Source organism: Protopterus annectens, chromosome 1.part0 (genome assembly GCF_019279795.1).
Source record: "Protopterus annectens isolate FY-2018-M chromosome 1.part0, PAN1.0, whole genome shotgun sequence".
In the NCBI taxonomy this organism is placed as follows: domain Eukaryota; kingdom Metazoa; phylum Chordata; order Ceratodontiformes; family Protopteridae; genus Protopterus; species Protopterus annectens.
Genome location: NC_056725.1, coordinates 594836388 through 594855204, shown reverse-complemented (window position 1 = coordinate 594855204; position 18817 = coordinate 594836388).

Genomic DNA, 18817 nt, shown 5'->3' with positions numbered 1-18817 from the left:
ATAAAAGAAGATGTGATCCTTGTAAAGAAAGGGGATATACCAAAAATTGTAAGAATAAGTGTAGGAAATGCAATGAATTTGGACATTTGTGGTTTGACACTCCTATTTCAGAAAAGGAAATGTTAGAAGAAGAAAAAGAGAATATAGCAGAAGAAAGACAACCTGATGGTAATGTGACTGAGGATAATGGTTGAGAAAGTATTATGGGTAAAAAATGAAAAAGGAAATGCAACTAATGTGAAGAAGAATAATGGCATGAGGTAGGAATATTTTACAAAGAGAAAGTATACAAAGTATGCAAGATACAAAGTGATATGCAGCACAGAAAATAAAGAAGGGGTAAGAGGGAGAATTTGAAAAAAAGAGAATAAGAAGAAAATGATGATAAATCAGTTCATGGGAGGGTACAAAAAGGAAAAGATAAAGAAACACTATAAAAAAGAAAGTGATGACTTATGAATATTAGCACTAAATGAAAATCGCATTTAGACTGATATTAGAGGTATAGTAGTGAGTGAACGGTGTAAAAGAAATATGGCTGTTATATGCTTGCTAGATATAAGATGTGTGAAGCAAGAAAAAAGGAAAAGAACTGAGGCAGTATGGGGTAAAAAGATTATATGATCAGTATTGAGTGATATGTGTTTAGGAATAGGAATTTTTTTCTAAAGAAGAGAAAAAAATTCTGGAACTGATGGTAGCAGCACCTAGAAGACTAGTAGTATGTGATATAAGGAAGAGGGAAAGATGTGTTAAGGATAATTGCAGCTTATGTATGCACCAATAGGACAGAGAGGAAAAAGCTGTTTGAAGAACTTAACAACTTTGTCCTATTAAATGTATCAGTTATAATGGTGACAGATTTTAACTGCAATTTGAGAAAGAAGAGGGGAAAAATAATAAGATATTGAAGAAACATGAGAATATAAGACGTGCTGAAAACAGGAAACAAAAGAGTATTGACATATAAAATGGGGGCTTTTAAAACTGAAATAGACTCTGTGGTATATTTAAAACATATGAAAGAAATAACAGATGGAATAGAAATGGTTGATCTAGATATATTTTTTGCAGACATTTTATCCATAATTGTTGTTAAATTCTTTAACCATATCAGAACCAAAGTAATTTGAGATCTATACCTCAATAACTCTAAAACCATCTTAATTCACAAATTAAATACGATCCTTTTTATCCTAACAATCACAGACCCATTGCTCTTATCAATGTTGACATCAAACTCTACACAATGATCTATGCTAATAGGTTAAGATTAATTTTTCCTCAAATTATCTCTAAATACTAAACTGGATTTGTGAAACATAGAGAAACCAGTGATCAAGCACTGATGTGTAAACCATATCAACCCTTCACAGAAATACAAAACAAAATATTTTTGTGATAGCAATAGATGTGTCTAAGGCCTTTGAAAGAATAAATAATGCATTCCTGTTCTCAGTTATGTCTAAATTTGGCATCTCAGACTCTTTTATTAATGCTATTCAGATTGTTTGCAGTAACCCAATAACCCAGCTATCTATAAACAAATGTCTAAATAATCAAATACCCCAGGCAAATGGAGTTAGACAAGACCACCCCTTTCTCCATATTTATTTAACATTTATATTGAATCATTATTTCTTTACCTCATTCAAAAAACTATTACGATATTCCAGCACCGCTAAATTTCCTTTAACAGCTTTTGCAGATGATGTTTGTTTACACCTTACCTGACCAAAGTTTGATATGCCAAAAAATTTAAACGCTATAGAGTTTTTCTCCAAGTATTTTAATTTTAATTTAAACATGTCCAAATCAACTTTTTTTCCCCATAACGCAAAATTCTGATGGTCAAATTCAATAAAGCCTACACAGTCCATTTACCCATGACACGCACATGGCAGCAAACTGTTTTAGATTCAGTAAGCTTCTCTAAAGGGTGTGTAGAGCAGTGCAGAGCCACACAAGGTTAACACTGTGGCATGCTAACTACAGCATTAACAGCTGAACTGTATGCTAATCAACCAGTCCAAGATGGAGGCGCTAATCAACAAGTTATAAAGCAACCATGTAGAGTCAGTGCTGGGTTTCCCTGCAAATTACAAAACCTATTGGAGTACAGCCATGAAAAGGAGTCTACATAGAAACAATGTTAGGGGATGCTGTTGCTTTAATTCATGTGTATATGCAATAGGCTGAAGTCTATGCTGCTGCTGCTGCTAATAGACCAAGAGCAAGAAGGAAAAGAGTTTTTAGACCCCATACATCCGAGTGATGCCTCCAGGTGCATCTGCAGTTACCTCCTACTGCTCCTCTAGGCGTCAAATATTGCTTGTTCATATTTGCATTAATAATTCCAAAACCATGCCCCGTACAAGGTATCAGAATATTTTATCTTGAAGCATACATGATGGCAAACACAATTGTATTGATATTTGACCTATGTCAGTGAGTATTTGTTAGAATTGTAAGGTGATAACTTTATTTTTTAAAGGCTCAAGCCACACCCACTAGGAGTTAAAGGTGCACAATCAAAAGAGCTGTACTGGAGGGAATGAGTTCACAATCTACATGATGTGGAAATTGTAGAGCACTACAGGGTGGATAACAACACACTACAGGAACTCTGCAGCCTCTGTCATCCTCAACTCAGAGCCAGGACAAACTGAGGGGGGACCCATTCCAGTGGAGACAAAGATATGTGTAGCACTTAGAATTTTAGCTACAGGTACCTTTCAGAGACCAACAGGGGACATTCTGAGGGTGTCACAGGCAAATGCATCCAGAATCCTCCATCAATTTCTGAATGCTATGCTCCAACATGCCAGTGCCCACATATAATGTACTCCTGAGGACAGGGCCACAAATATATAGGAGTTCTACCATGTAGCACACTACCCTGAAGTACTGGGTCCCATAGATTGCACACATGTAGAAATTAAGATATCACCCAGGGGACAGGGAAGGCTCTATATAAATAGAAAGCACTTCCACTCTATTAACTGTCAAGTTCTGTGTAATGCCAAAGGCAACCCAGGCAGCTACCATGACTCACATATCTGGCACACCTCCCAGCTGTATCAGATGTTCACTAGGGGGGATATCCCACAGCGCCATTTACAGGGAGATGCAGGTTATGCACTGGAACCGTGACTGATGACACCCATCAGAAATGCACACACTCACCTGCTGAAGAATGCCATAATGAGGCACACACTCAAGCTAGGAATATCACATTGTGTGTGTTCGGGCTGCTGAAGTCAATGTTCTGATGCCTAGATACATCAGGGGGAGCCCTGCAGTACAATCAATGTACATGTACTGAAATATTCACTGTATGTGCCATGCTTCACAACATCATGCTGAGAAAACAACTTCAGCAGGATCAACAAGGGGAAGGGGCACACATCCCACCACCAATAGCAAGGTCATCACAGCCACACGCAGGTGAGGAGTCAGAGGGGGAATCAGCAGCTGCTGTGGGTATAGGCAGATGCAGGCATTATCAATATGCCCTCACATTGGCTAAGAGGCAACTCATAGCACACTCACTCACCACCTGAGGGCCTACAACCTGCCTTCTACACACATACATATGGTAACAATGATGCCACACAACACTCACAACCTTTACCTACCCATGTAATGGCTCTATACTGCTAGCATCAGACAGAGTCAGCCCTGAAGTAAAACTGCTGCAAGTGCTGGATTTATAAGGTAAGTGTTGAACCTGGAATGCATTGCGTAATAATATGAATGACTGCCATATCCTTGCATGTTGTTACTTGGTAATGTAAGCAAGTAAAAGGTTGGTGATTTGTACAGAAATTACCTTAACATGTGAAAGCAGAGACTTATTTGTCTGATATGTTTCCATTAAGTAGTAGGCCTCAGGCATCAAAGATTCACACAGTCATACCTCTCAAAGGTACTGTTGGTCACTGCATGCCCTCAGTTTAGCACCATATGTCTGGACTGGAAAATTATTAAAGAGAGAAGTTAGAAAGTAATGAGACACATTTCAGTTTCAGACTTTACCACTCTCAAAAGATCATTAACAATGCTGATGCAAAAAAGTGTGATACTATCAAATGACTAATTTTCTAAGACCAATATAAGTCAAAGGTACAATTAACAATTCAACATCACAAATGCAGATATACTAAGCACTGTCGGCTATGCACCCTGAGCATCAGACACAAAGCTTATGTATCCCTGAATCCAAAAGATAGCCAACAGGGATATGGCACAGTTATCATCACTTGCACAGGGTGTTGTGTGTGTGTGTGTGGGGGGGAGGGTCAGGAAGCCTAGCATGTGTGAGTAAGAAAGAGAAGCAGGCAGACATTCAGATAAAGTAACAAATGGCTAGTGAGACAAAATGAGTTTTAACCCTCATGGTGTGTGTGTGTGTGTGTGTGTGTGTGTGTGTGTGTGTGTGTGTGTGTGTGTGTGTGTGTGTGTGTGTGTGTGTGTGTGTCTACATGAATGTAGCCAAGCTCTGTGATAGCTCTATGTCTTGGCATTTCAGACAGGTGTGAGCCGTGCATGGTACAGGTGGCAGTTCATCATTGTCGTACCCCACCACAAGAACTGTCTCTTCCAGGAGTTGCAGTGGCACATCTACACCCATGATCAGATGCACTGCTGCTACTCTGTACATGACTGATGTCTGCTGGACAAGCTCCCCTCATGAGGACGCCCAGGACCATGACCCCAAGGCCTACCACATCTGGGTGTAGACAGCTCAACCACTGATGGAGAAGTGGAAATACTGCCACTATCAGACCATAATCAGGAATGGCCACATTGGCTAATAGCAGATGATGTGGCTGACCTATGCCCATGAGGATGCTGCCCTCCCTCCCAGCAGATGAAAATTCCATCACAGACACCACCCATTCCAAAGTATTATTCATCTAATCTATTGACTCAGCAACACGGTGGAGGCAGTCACGCATGTCAGCCTGTGCCACATCTACAACCCTAAGCATTTCTCTGGAGGACCTATAGGAATGTGCCTGTGCCTCTGTGATGGCCCTAAACATACGTTGAGTGGCACTGGAAGAGATACTTGGATCAGGTGGAGAATGGATAGCAGGCCTCCTCCAAGCACCCCTAACAACCTTCCTATGTGGCACCTCACCCACACTTTGGCTATGGCCAGAGTCAACAGGCATGAAGCTACCTTCTCAAGTTCAGTAGTCTACTGTGCAGATGTATCCTAAAGTAATAGCCTCTTCTTTGTTCTCCACATAAACGAGTCTCCTCACCTTCAGGTTCCCTAGCTATGTAGCTGCCTTTTTATAGTGTGGATTCAGGGCTTTTAGCATGGTGAAGATGAAAATGAGGTGTGAACTCATTAGAATTGTTGAATCCCAAACTTTTGGCTCCATGTATCAGATGTAAACATAGTGAAGGCACTCCCTCAGTGTTTGTTGCTAATGGATTGCAACTGTGAATGATTACTGGTAAGGAGAAGGAAAACACAACAGCAATGGAGACTGCCCTACCTCCAGTGGGTGTGTCAGGTTAGACTTGCAAAGTATATATAAGTAATTTTATCAAGGTTGGAAATGTAAGTAATCAGCACACAATTTACAGGTTCTATTCATTAACATCCAACCTCCCATTTATTTGTTGATGACTGTATATTATTATCATTTAATATCCTCACACATTTGAAGGACAAGGATATAGAATACCTTATGGATTGCCTGCCTCAGATTACTGGTTAGATAAAGGATGAACAACAAACACAGAGAAGTAAGACAGAGCTGCATTTTTGCAAGCAATACATAAATGGTTTTGCAATCACTCAGTGCAATACATCCGAAATGTATACATGTACAAATAACTGTTATGTTGTTTCTTAGTACTGTGGATGATGTTGCAGTTGGTTGTATGCAGAATGATTTCAGTTCTCTGCTGCAAAGCTGTTTGTGTGGCAAAGAGGGATAAGTCACTCTTACTGTGTTCTAAACGTTCATTGGAGAGAGAGTTCAAACCCAGACCTATGTAGAAATATTTCATGTATACTATCAAACGTTTTGTAGCATTTATATCACAGATTGTTCTTCATTGTTTCAACTACTTTTCCTTTTTATTTTAACTTTTTTTTTTTGGCCATTGTGCGGTGTGCAGCTTAGCTCAAACAAAGGGAATGGACAGAGAAAATGAATGTCAGGTTTGGCTATGCTTATCTTGTTTGCATGATGCTTAGCAGTGCACACACTAGACTAGTGGCCCACACAGGATGCAGACAGAACACCTGCAGAACACCTGCAGACAGGGAGTCTGTAAAAGTGCAAAGGTCAAAAAGAATACATTGTTGCAATTTTTGCTTTCTATTGTGCAACATCGTGGTTAGCAAGGTTCCCAACAGCTGCAGTCATGGAACACCTGCAGACAGGTTGCAGACAACCAGCAATTGAAAATGGATGAATTCAATTAATTCTGTTTGGCACCACGCAAACACGCTAAGCAGCATTGTGTGGCAGTTAACACAGACAATTTAAGAATGAGTAGGAGATTATGGAACTGTCATGTAACTACTTCTGTGGCAGCAGATGTAAGTGTAAGGATGAAGTCCAGATGGTCCTGGCTTCTAGTACAGGGTGTACAACCTATTTTTACAGTTGTGACAACACAGTTTAAGGCAATGAACTGTAAAACAGACAAGTGTTATTTCAACATTTTTGTGGCAACAGGTATAAATGTAGGACTGCCATATACATGGTCCTGGGTTCTAATACAGGACATTCCAGACAGTTTTACTGTTGTTCCATTTCTCATTATATTCACTCTCACTTTTAACACTCTCACTTTTAACACTTTAGATTGTGGAACTGATATTAACTATATGTATGAGGGATAAGATACCCTTGGTGTCTTTTCAGATGTATGACTGAGGGTATACAGTCTACTATATTTCTGTAAGTATAATTCTGATATCTGGACTTGTATGGCCTTTACAATGAAATAAGACACATATACAACTGGCTCTATATACAAGAACCTTGTCGGGTCATACACATACATGTGTAACACCTCAAACTGTCAGCTGTATTTATGAATGATCCCTGACTATGTCTGAGTAGCACTTCTTCTGGGACAAAGATGGAAAATCAATGCCTTTGAAGAAAATGATTTGTCCCTTATGCTTAGGTTTGAATCCTACACTTTAAAAATAAATGTTATTATTGTATAAATCCAAAAACAAATGTGTCAGATCATGACATTTATGACCCCAGTGTATGTCTGCCAGCTTAACTCACCTAGCAGCTACCTTCCACTTTTCAATACACATTTCCAAGCTACATCACCAGACACCCCTCAAATTAAGGTCAAGTGTCAGATTAACCTTCCTATTTCAAAAATGTATGTCATTCCTGCTTGACACTGCTGCACTTCGCTTAACGTCATGCAAATGCAGTTGGCATCATTGCTCGGGTTTGTGCACTACCAGTAAATGCAATAACTGGAACTGGTGGGAAAACATCATTTTTCATTGCTCTAGGTCAGGTGTTAGACATGGCTGGAGTTAGTGGGGAAGCTGCCAAGTGTAGGGCGCAGAGGTGGTGTATCCAGGATATTTACTGGACTCCTGGTAAAGTGCCACAGCCAAAGACATCTGCAGGGGGGACTATTCTGGCTCCCAGTACAACTTTGAGGCATGGAGTAGTTTAGCTCAGGCTGTATCCAGTGCTACTGGCATTCCACGCACTGGAGAACAGTGTAGTCATCATTTTAATGACCCACATAGGTGCAAAAGGGATGCCCTCAACCATTGGTTGAATGAATTTGAGACTGTGGACATCCCACAGCTGTGTAAGTATGATAATACAAGATAATTTGTAACACTTAGAAAACTACATGCAGGCAAGACTGGTATGCATAACGCTCTTCTGTTCTTTTCTGTTCTTTCCTCAGCTAATGCTGACATAGAGTTCAACAGACAGGCTCATGCTGTTCAGTTGGAAAGACCGAGGGAAGCAAGTGGTATGTATGCAACACAACAGCAGTGTTGTTGTAGCTATAAAAGTTAAAGATAGATTTTTGGGTTTTTTTATACAGTTGTAGCAAACTGAGCATGCATATCCTAACTGTAACAGTAAGTATGCATGCATTAGTCTGTAGCACAAACAACTTTAGGAGTCAAATATAAGTCTGTAGTCAGAGGTTCTAGGTTCAAATACCACAAGTAACAAACATAAAGTACTGCATTTCTTTAATAATATTTATATTAAATTAAACTCTATGCAAGTGGCATAAATGCCCTGCTGTTAACTGTAACCTGTATAACTAGAACACTCATATGTGCAATATATGCACATTTCAAAGATTACTTTCAACAATCAGTAGTTACAGTATGTATTTGTTAGAATGTATAGTTAAATGTAATACTTCAGATAAAATAGTTGTATACTTGTGTTAATGCACTGCATGTCACATCTGATGGTAGTAACTTTATCTGTTTTTTTCTCTCATCCCAACCCTTATCTCTCTTTTTTTATTTTCTATTAAGTGTTGTCAAAATGTCTCCATGTCATCCAACTGTACAAAATTACTAAATGCTATACAGCACAGTAAGGTAGGCCATTTTCAGTGGATCAGCCTGCACTGGCTCCAGCACCAATGCCCAGCACATCTAGGAGCCAACCCGACAGCACTGCCTCTGCTGACTCTGCACTACCTGTGCCCTCAGGTAGTACTGCCCTGACAGCTGGTGCAGTGATACCCTCTGGGAGCAGTGATGGAGTTGGTGATTTCATCACCTGCTGGGAGGTGTCAGGGTTCATAGGTTCCTGAAGTTCATAGGTTCATAGGTAAGTACTAGGCTATCTGCTCATGGGCATTTATAAGCCTAGCCACAGAGTGATGGCTTTCACCTCCCCATTAGATTAGTAACCTGGGCCTCTGTCAACAGGGCTCCTGAAGTGATCCCAGGGTAGAACTTATGATTACCCATCCACTCATCAAGATTTCTCTTGAAGAGGGTCAGAGAGGAGCTCTGTCAAATATGGATTGGGATTCTATTCCAGAGTGAGGGTAGTCGCTGGGACAGGAATCTATCCCTCCAGCATGTCCTGTTTATTGTTGTACATAGGTTCAAGTCGCTAGAATGAGTGGTTCTGAGGGATCTCATTTTTTTGAGGTGAAGCATGTCCATTAGTTCAGGGTTTGACATGGCCCTATAGGTCAGGCACAGGTCACCTCTGAGCAGGCGGTAAGCGACTGAGAAGAGCTGGAGCTTTTTTAGTCGCACTTCATAAGGGAATTGTTTAAGGCCCTTAATCCTCTTAGTGAGGTACTTCTGTGGTCTTTCTAGTTGTTGCAGGTGTCTAGTGAGGTACATCCCAAATGGGGCATTGTACTCTATTATGGGCCTAATGAGTGAGGAGTAAAGGGGCACAATCACCTCCTTGGATCTGGATGAGAAACCCTTTGTGATCAGGTGTGCCACATAGAAGGATTTCCTGACCGTTTTGGCTATGTGGTTATCAAAGGAGAGCATGCTATCTACTTGGGTACCCAGGTCCCTAATTACTTCTTCTGTACTTAGTGGATTCCCATCTATGTGGTAGCTTGTAGGCACTTTGTTTTTCCCAAATGGGATTACTTTGCATTTTTTGGCATTTAGCTTGATGCCGTGACATTGACACCAGATGTTTGTCTCTGTGAGACCCTTTTGCAGGATGTCTGTGTCAGCTGGAGAGTCAATTATTGCACCCAATTTACAGTCATATGCGAACTTGGTTAGCCGCAGTCCCTCCGCCTTTGCCTGTACTTCGGAGAAATATATACTGAACAGGAGGGGTCCCAGGACTGAGCCCTGTGGGACTCTGCTTGTGACTGGTTTAGAGTAAGACATGGTGCCTGCCACTCTTACCGTGTGGGTTCTGTCTGAGAGCCAATTGGCAACCCATCTCGTGACATGGGGGTTGATATTTAAGCTGGTGAGTTTGTCTATAATTCCTGAGTGTGGGATGGTGTTGAACGCCTTAGCAAGGTCCAAATATGCTGTGTGGACCACCTTCCCTTCATCTATGGCCTTAGTGACTGTTTTGAAGAAGTTGACCAAGTTCAGAAGGCAAGATCTGCCTTTAACAAAGCCGAACTGGGTGGGGTCCAGTGTCTGGAGGTTCCCAATGTCCCTGTTAATGAGCTCCATGATAATGTGTTCCAAGGCTTTGCAGACCAAGCTAGTCAAGCTTATAGGGCGATAGTTCCCAGGGTCAGTTGTGGCACCACCTTTGTGGAGTGGTACGACTGTTGCTGTACGCCATTCATTGGGTACATAGCCTGTAGAGAGGCTGAGTTTGAATAGTGATTTGAGATGGGGGGTTAGTTCATTTTGAAGCTCGTGTAAGACACAATCTGGGATAGCATCTGGTCCCACTGATGCTGTGTTTTTGGCCTTTGCAAGGGCTGTCTTTACTTGTGTGTCTGAGATATCTGGAGTGCCACATTCTTCTGGGTTGGGTGCTAGCCCATTTGGTGGAGAGGGGGGGGGTGACGTTTGCACTGAACTTGTCAGCCAGGATGTTGGCAATGTCGGTTGGTTCAGTGTATTTATGGCCATTATGCACTAGCCCGGAGCATATCTGAGAGTTTGCCCCTAGACTCTTGACATAGTTAAAGAAGGCCTTGTGGTTATCCTTAGAGTCATTGGCTATTTTTCTTTCGAAGATGGCCTTGGATGATTTAATGAGGGAGCGTAGTTTTTTACTGATGTTAATCAGAGATGCCTTCTTATTTTGGGATTTTGTTCTATCTTGCAGGAGTTTCCATCTTCTGTTGTCAAGTTTATTTATGGCCGGGGTCCACCAGACTGGCTTCCTCTTTTTTGAGGAGTTGATCTTGGTTTTACTTGGGATGGCTCGGTCTTGAAGGTGTTCATAGAATGCACTTGTAAAGGATTCTACCGATGGGTCATCATTTTCCATTTGACTGGGAGCTTTGAAACTTCCCACCTCGGTCTCAAGGAGTCTGAAGTTGGCTTTAAAGAAGTCTTTTACCTTGATTTCCTTGACTGGGGGGGGGGGGTCGGGATGTGGATGTCCAGTGTGATCAGTTTGTGATCTGATCTTACCAATGATGAGTTTACCTCAGATGTGGAACATAGGTTCCCCATGTTGGTGATGACCAGGTCCAGTATGTTGTCACCTCTTGTGGGAGTGCTGACCAGCTGTTCAAGGGCGTTTGAGTTTATAAACTGAAGGAAGCATTGGGCTAGAGTGTTTGAGCTTGAGTAGTTTTCCCAGTCAATGTTTGGATAGTTGAAGTCACCCAGTAGCGTGGTGTTGGGTAGAATCTTCATACTTTCTAATTTTCTCAGGAATGCTGCGTGAGGGTCCTGAGACAAGGTGGGAGATCTGTAGCAAGCTATAAATTGAACAGTCAATTTATCCGCTGTCAATTGCACTTGGATGGTCTCAGATTCCACGTGCTGTGCTACTAACCTGGAGGTGTGGGTGTTCTTGATGAATATGGACACACCCCGTCCTTTTGTGTTCCGGTCCTGGTTTTGGGACCTAAAGGTATGGTAGGAGTTATAGCCTGGTAGTGCTGGGGTGCTCTCTGGAGCCTTGAACCAGGTTTCTGTCACTGCACATATGTTAATTTCTTCCATACTAAGGAGAGCCTTGAGTGCGTGCATTTTGAGGTTTAGACTTCTGGTGTTGAGCAGCATTACCCTCAGTTTTTGTTTATTATTGTTGTTTACGTGCACGTAGGGTCATGCACTGCACCATTGGTGTATGCCTACGCTGGATGGAGAGGTTCCTCTCCCTCATGGTCCATAGAAGGAGAATATGTCAAGTACTGCAGCCACCAGCAGAGTAAAGGTATAGTGATTAAAGTCCAGTTAGTGAGGACTCGATTCTCACTCCCTCCATGTTTGACTGGAATGAGCCTGTGTTGTCCCCTCCCTCACCCTAATTATGGTGTCCCCCAACCTTTTGTGACCCTCACTGCCCCTGTCTCTTGTCTTATTTGTCTTGTCTGCATTTGCTTCCTCACCTACCAAACTTATCTGACCTGGAAATACCTACGTCCCTTACCCAGCGTTCCTCTCCTACTGAATTAAAAAAAAGAAAAATGGGCACCTGTCCCACAAAAAATATATATTGTCCCATACATAGCTCTCCACTTCACACATGTGTTTTCTTGATACACTTGATACAGTCCAACTGGCTACACAACATGATCATGTTGTTGTCACCCCGCTCTCTGAAGGTGACAGTCCAAATTCAGCTAATATTCTGCACATATTATCAATTTTTACTGTTGAAGAAATGGATACCTATGGTTCTTACCTCCATCCCTCCTGAATATTCCTGTATTTCTTTCCCTTTATTCTTCCCCCTGCATTCTCCTGATTTCACCCTTTCCTATCTACCACATTTTAACACCTATAATCTGGTCAAAAAATAGAATCACACACAACACACATAAGTAGCAGAAAAAGCAATGGATCCCTTCAATTTTTGGCCTCTGTGTTTGTGTGTAGTTTGGTATCGTGCACCAATGCCAAGCGACAGTGAGCGGCTCTGTAATGCTGCAGTTACATCTGCACAATGCTGGTTAACCCTGTTGTGCTATGCCAACACACACAGCAACACATATACTATAAAAATTAATGCCACCACATTATCACATTGTTTATTTAAAAGTATTAGATACACCTGGATTCTAACCCAGTATCATCTGGGCTCAAAAAATGTGTAAATGCATTTACACTTGCTGCCACAGAGTCAGCAAAACAGGTGTGTTTAATACACTCAGTACTAACTCTGACTTTTAGCAATGTGGCTCATGTTTCCACACTGCTTAACTACGTCAAAACAGGGAAATAAGAGAAATGTGTATCTCACATGTATAAACACTTTGCCAACCATCATGCAAACCTGCTGCTTTCTGCTGTACTATGCAAAGTCAAATTTAGCATGTATTAGTGCTGTTTACTATCCATTTTACTTTTTATGCCATGAACCTACACGTGGAAACTTAAACTAAACAATATGTCACATATTTACAATGCAGCCATGTGTTGCCTCCCCCCATGCATTGCAACCTTGGTGTCTCCAGTACTTTTTCACAAATATATCAACTACACTACATAAATTAATATCAAATGTGTGATATCCAATGTATGCCAATCTAGTAACACGCAAAACTAAAACTATCTTCACAGCTGAACATGCTTACACATCCATCAACTGACTCTGGGAACTACTGACCCATAACCCTAACCAGCCTTATCTGCAAGGCTATGAGAAGATTCATCATGGACATAGATGACCTTCAACACTCTTGACCTGACCCATATTGGTTTTGTTAAGGATAGAGCTTGCTTATTAAATAGTGTACTTCTTTGATAATGTCCCCAAAGCCCTGGATGCGGGAAAACAGGACATACCTCCTATGTTGGTTTAGCCAAGAACTTTGACACACTCCCCCATTCAGGTATCATACAAAAACTCTCCCATCTGGGGATTAATTCATACATTACTAGATGGGTAGCCAAGTGGCTCACTGACAGAATGGACCATCAAAATTGGGGACTCCACCTCCACCAGTAGACCAGTTACCAGTGGAGTACCACAAGGATCTGTGCTGGGCCCTTTACTATTTGTAAACTATTTCTCTGACATCTAGATGAAAGTATATGGCCTGTGGCTTACCAAGTTTGCAGATGACTGTCAACTGGGCGCAGTCTTATAGAGTCCCCCAACAATGTTAACTTATTACAAAAAGGCTTGAAACAGACAAATGACTGGTGCCAAACTCACAGACTGAAACGTAATGCAAGAAGATGCCTCATTGTCCACTTTGGCAAAAAAGTAGCCCTGCGAATTATGTTATGCATAGCACCCCTCTAAGCTCAAACTCAGTAGTGTGAGACTTGGGAACACAGGTTGATAGCCATCTAAACTTCAATCACTATGTGTCCATAGTGGTAAGACACACATTCTATATTGCCCACCTCATAACTAAGGGCATCAGATCCAAGACCAGGGAAGTCATAGCTCTGCTATACTTGACTCTTAACAGACCACTAACTGAGAACATGGAAAGACTGAAAGCTCAGTCACTGTATTCAGTATCATACAGGCTGCTGAGAGGTGACCTGAGCTTGGCCTACAGAACACTCTCAGACCCTACCCTAACATAAATGCTGGATATCCACATAACAAATGGGTCAAGAATAACTTGCTCCAGGGATCTCACCCTTGCCTGTGACATAAACAAAACATGCTGGAGAGACAGCAATATCTCCCATTGATTGCTGATCCTCTGTATTAGGCTCCCACTGCATGTGAAGCAGCACTCCTCAATAACCCTATTCAAGTGCAAATTTGACAGTTGGATGGGTGATTATAAATTCATCCCAGGGTGGCACCTACTCCTCTCATGGACAGGGGCAGTTGGCGCTGATCACAAAATTTCTGTGCTAACAACAAATATCCAAATATGTTCAATAAAGGTACTTGGAGTTTTACACAGCTAGGCTTGTAAAGGCCGTAGGGCCATTAGCCTAGTAACCTCCTAGGAACCTATGAAGCTATAAACCTATGTAGACCTCCAGTCATCTTCTCCACTACATCCAATGCTGATGTCATGCACTATAACTTTGGCCTGCAACCTTGTAAAAGTCAGACTTGTGCCGTTGTGCTTGCATAAATTACTAAGTTCTGTAGTCTGCGTACTTAGATAGGTAGGGGTTCTAGTCTCACTGCAGTCAGCTGTGTGTGTGTGTGTGTGTGTGTGTGTGTGTGTGTGTGTGTGTGTGTGTGTGTGTGTGTGTGTGTGTGTGTGTGTGTGTGTATGTGTGTGTATGTGTGTGTGTGTCTAGCAAGAAGAGCAGAAGTGTGCATCCTATAGTTACCACTTCAATCCCATGGATTGACAGTATTTTGATACTTGTACATGCAAACACATCAATTTCATGCAGGCCTCCCAGCATGTTCTGTCCTACATCCAGTGCTGATGTCATGTACTGCAAGTTGACCTGCAGCCTTGTAAAAGTCAGACTTGTGCTATGGCACCTGTGTAAATTAATGAGTTCTGTAGTCTGTGCACTTAGATTGGTAGGGGGTTTGTTCCCACTGCAGTCGTGTGTGTGTGTGTGTGTGTGTGTGTGTGTGTGTGTGTGTGTGTGTGTGTGTGTGTGTGTGTGTGTGTGTGTGTGTGTGTGTGTGTGTGTGTGTGTGTGTGTGTGTGTGTGTGTGTGTGTGTGTCTAGCCAGAAGATTAGATGTGTGTATCCTACAGTTACTGCTCCAATCCTATGGATTGACAGTATTTTGATATTTGCACATGCCTAATGCCTACACATCCATTTCATGCAGGCCTCCTAACATCTTCTCTCCTACATCCAGTGCTAATGTCATAAACTATAAGTTGGCCTGCAGCCTTGCAAAAGTCAGACTTGTGCAGTTGTGCTTGCATAACTTAATGAACTCTGTAGTGTGTGTACTTAGGTAGGGGTTCTGTTCTCACTGCAATCAACTGAGGTTTGTGTTCACCATCTTTCACATTATGTGTTCTATCATTTAGGCAATTGGTGACCCATCTAGTGAAGTAAGGGTTAATCCCTAGCTGGGAGATTTTCTCAATGATAACTGTGGGGTGGTGTTATGTTCAAACCCTAAGCCAGATCAGGATAGCCAGTATGCACTGTCTTACCTTAATCCAGGTCTATTACACAGACTCAATGAGCTGTGACAACATCACAGATCGCCTCTCACATGACTTATCAAATACACCTTCCTGACATGCTTGAATACACCCTCCACGCAGACTATGTTCCTGTAGAAGGATGTTCATCAAAATGCATCTGTCTGAGTTGGGGGGGACAGCACCCAATGCATGCATGTATAGACACATCCTGATTCTCCTAATCTGTGAGGTAGACCAACATGTCATCATGGACCTTTTCTAAATGGATACTAGTAATATCCCAGCTGTGTGTAGCAGACCTGTGGGAGTTGTTAATGTTACATCATGTCTGTTACATCTGTTAGATGTCCTCAAAGAGGTCATCAAGGGCATACGTGATGACAGAATTATCATCCTTTTGAACTTGACAAGTCCAAGGCATTTGATGGAATTCCACAATCAGGTATTCACTCAACAATGTCAGATGTAGCCATGAACATCTATATCACCAGGTGGGTAGACCACTGTTTCACATATGTGGCATCTAATTATGTTGAAATGTGTGAAGTGACCTATATCTCAGGTCCAGTGATCAGGTCCACAAATCAGGGCTGTCTGCTAGATGCTTTCCTGTCCATTATTCAAGTGATAGACATCACAGATGACATACACATCCTGTGTCCAAACAGGTGTCTGAAGGACTACAAATTGTGGGCAATCATTGACTCCAACTATGATATCAGTATAATACAGACAGTATCAACACACACCAGAGATTGCTGCCACAGACATGACAATACCTGCAATGGCACAAAAACATGGGGGGATTTGTTACATCAGGAAAACAAACACACAACCCGCGTATAATGTAGACATCACACCCTATAATCAGACCAATAGTTATGTGACCTGTGTCCTGGGGTAGATGGTAAGTGGAACATCCACCAGCATGTGGTCACAGTGCTGACTACTTCCTTGTATGTAACACAACTACTGAGTATGTTACACCAGATGCATGTGTGCTACCTGTTCCGGTGATGCACACAGTACATACATAGCTGTATGACAACATTAATGACATGGGTAACATTCACTGACAGTATGTATTGTGCCATATATATCTGCTATGCACACCAGTTAACTAGCCTGTATTGATGATAATGTCACATACAGGTATAGCAGTGCTCCTCCTAACACTTCCAGCAGATGTTACAGTGCCCGGACAGTGTGAATGATTACCCTCATAGAATGCAGACATGTCATAATAGTTGTACAAGAGTGTTTGTAAAGAACCATCTCTGATCACTCTGAATCACATACATTATGTCGGAGACATGGGATTACTGGTGGTATTTTTCTGATATTGTCCCTGGTTGTGCTTATTTCTTTTAATGTTGTCAACGAGCCTTTAACTGTGTCCCAATTGCTGGGGACCTCTGCTGAAATTACAGTTGTATTTAGGCAAATCAGTTTGCATAGCTTCACAATATGAACCCTACCCCAATTGCATATCACATCCCTTAAAGATGTTGCCTGGATTGTTCATGTAAGGATGCTTATCTCACACAGACATCTTCCCCATTGTTATGTCACTTTATATGACAGTCACATAATACACATTTTTCACTGTGCAGTCCCTACTGTACCATATTGATATGTGATTGGTGTTGCTGACTGGTGTCGCTGCTACAGCTGTCTTTCATTGACATGCCCTCATCTGCTGTACATTCAGTTGTTTAATTTACATGGCAGTCCATGTACCCTTACAGATCATTTACACAACTTCAGTACAGAATGCCAGGAATGGGATTTCACAATACTCTGCACTGTATACACTATCCTGTACTGTGTTTGGACTATATACATAGCTATCATACCTCTCAACTGTCCAGATTTTCACAGAATGTCCAGATTTTTGCCTTACATATCTATCTGTGTGTTCCTTACAAAACCTGTGCTTTTCTGCCATATCACTGGGATGATTTCAGGATTAATGTCTTGCAATAGTTACATACATTTGAGTTTCAGACTTCAAATCCTTCAGAAAAATCTATTTTCACACAAACCCCTTGTTATTTTAGCACATTTCTAAGTTTAAAATAGAAATTACAAAAAATCTTTTCCTTTTTCTGGATCATTGTCCCCCCATTATGTTGTGCTTTGTCCAGATTTCTTGCACTAAGAGAGTGAGAGCTATGAGAAATATTACATGTTAAGCCCTGGTAATCATTGTGGCATTCCGCACATACCTGCTAACCTACTGCGCTCTGAATTAAACAGGTTTGCTATCCATGTTGCACTACATGGTTTCCTTATTTACATTTAAACGTGGTGTGTGGCATGAATATGCAGTTAGCGCTGTTGCTCACTATGCATCACAGCATATACATGAAAACTCTGTGTAGGCTTTGCACAAAGCCTTTGCAGAGTTTACTGAATCCCAGGGTGATACTATTGATATAAGTGATCTATCTGGTTTGAAGTTACATTCCTCTGTCAAATACTTGGTAATATTAATGCATTGAAATCAGGTTGTTCTTAACAAATCTAAGTCTTAAGGCTTGGTCTAATGTTCAAAATCATCTAAATATTTTGTCAAAACTAAATTTCTCCTTTCTCTCTAAAGTCTCCATAATAAAAATAGACAGTTTTCTTAAGCTACTATTTTACATGTCGTCGTCCTTTCAGAAACTACATATGATTTTTTAAAATTCTTACTATGTCCATTAACAAGTTTTTATGGGGACCTGAGTTCATCTGGAAAGTTTAAACCTACCTGATTTTCTTAAATCCTATTTACTTATAAATGCTAGTACATTAAATTAAATCACTGAAACTTTCAGTTTGAATGCAAAATATTATCTGAGTCGGGTTAATATTTGGGCTAACAGTTTTATATCTTGTAAGTGTAACCCTGCTGCTATTATTTTTCTCACACCAAAAGATTACAAAGCTTTTATGTTAAATAGTACTACCATCAACCCAATCTTTTCATTTCAAAAATAAATGAAGACACTTAAGTTTCAAAAATCATATGATCTCCTTCAACAGATACATTTAAATCCAAATATTAAATGAAATAATACAATGACTGACTTAACATTCTATCCTCTTATTAAGAATAAATGTGTCTGCGATTTTATGATATCTAG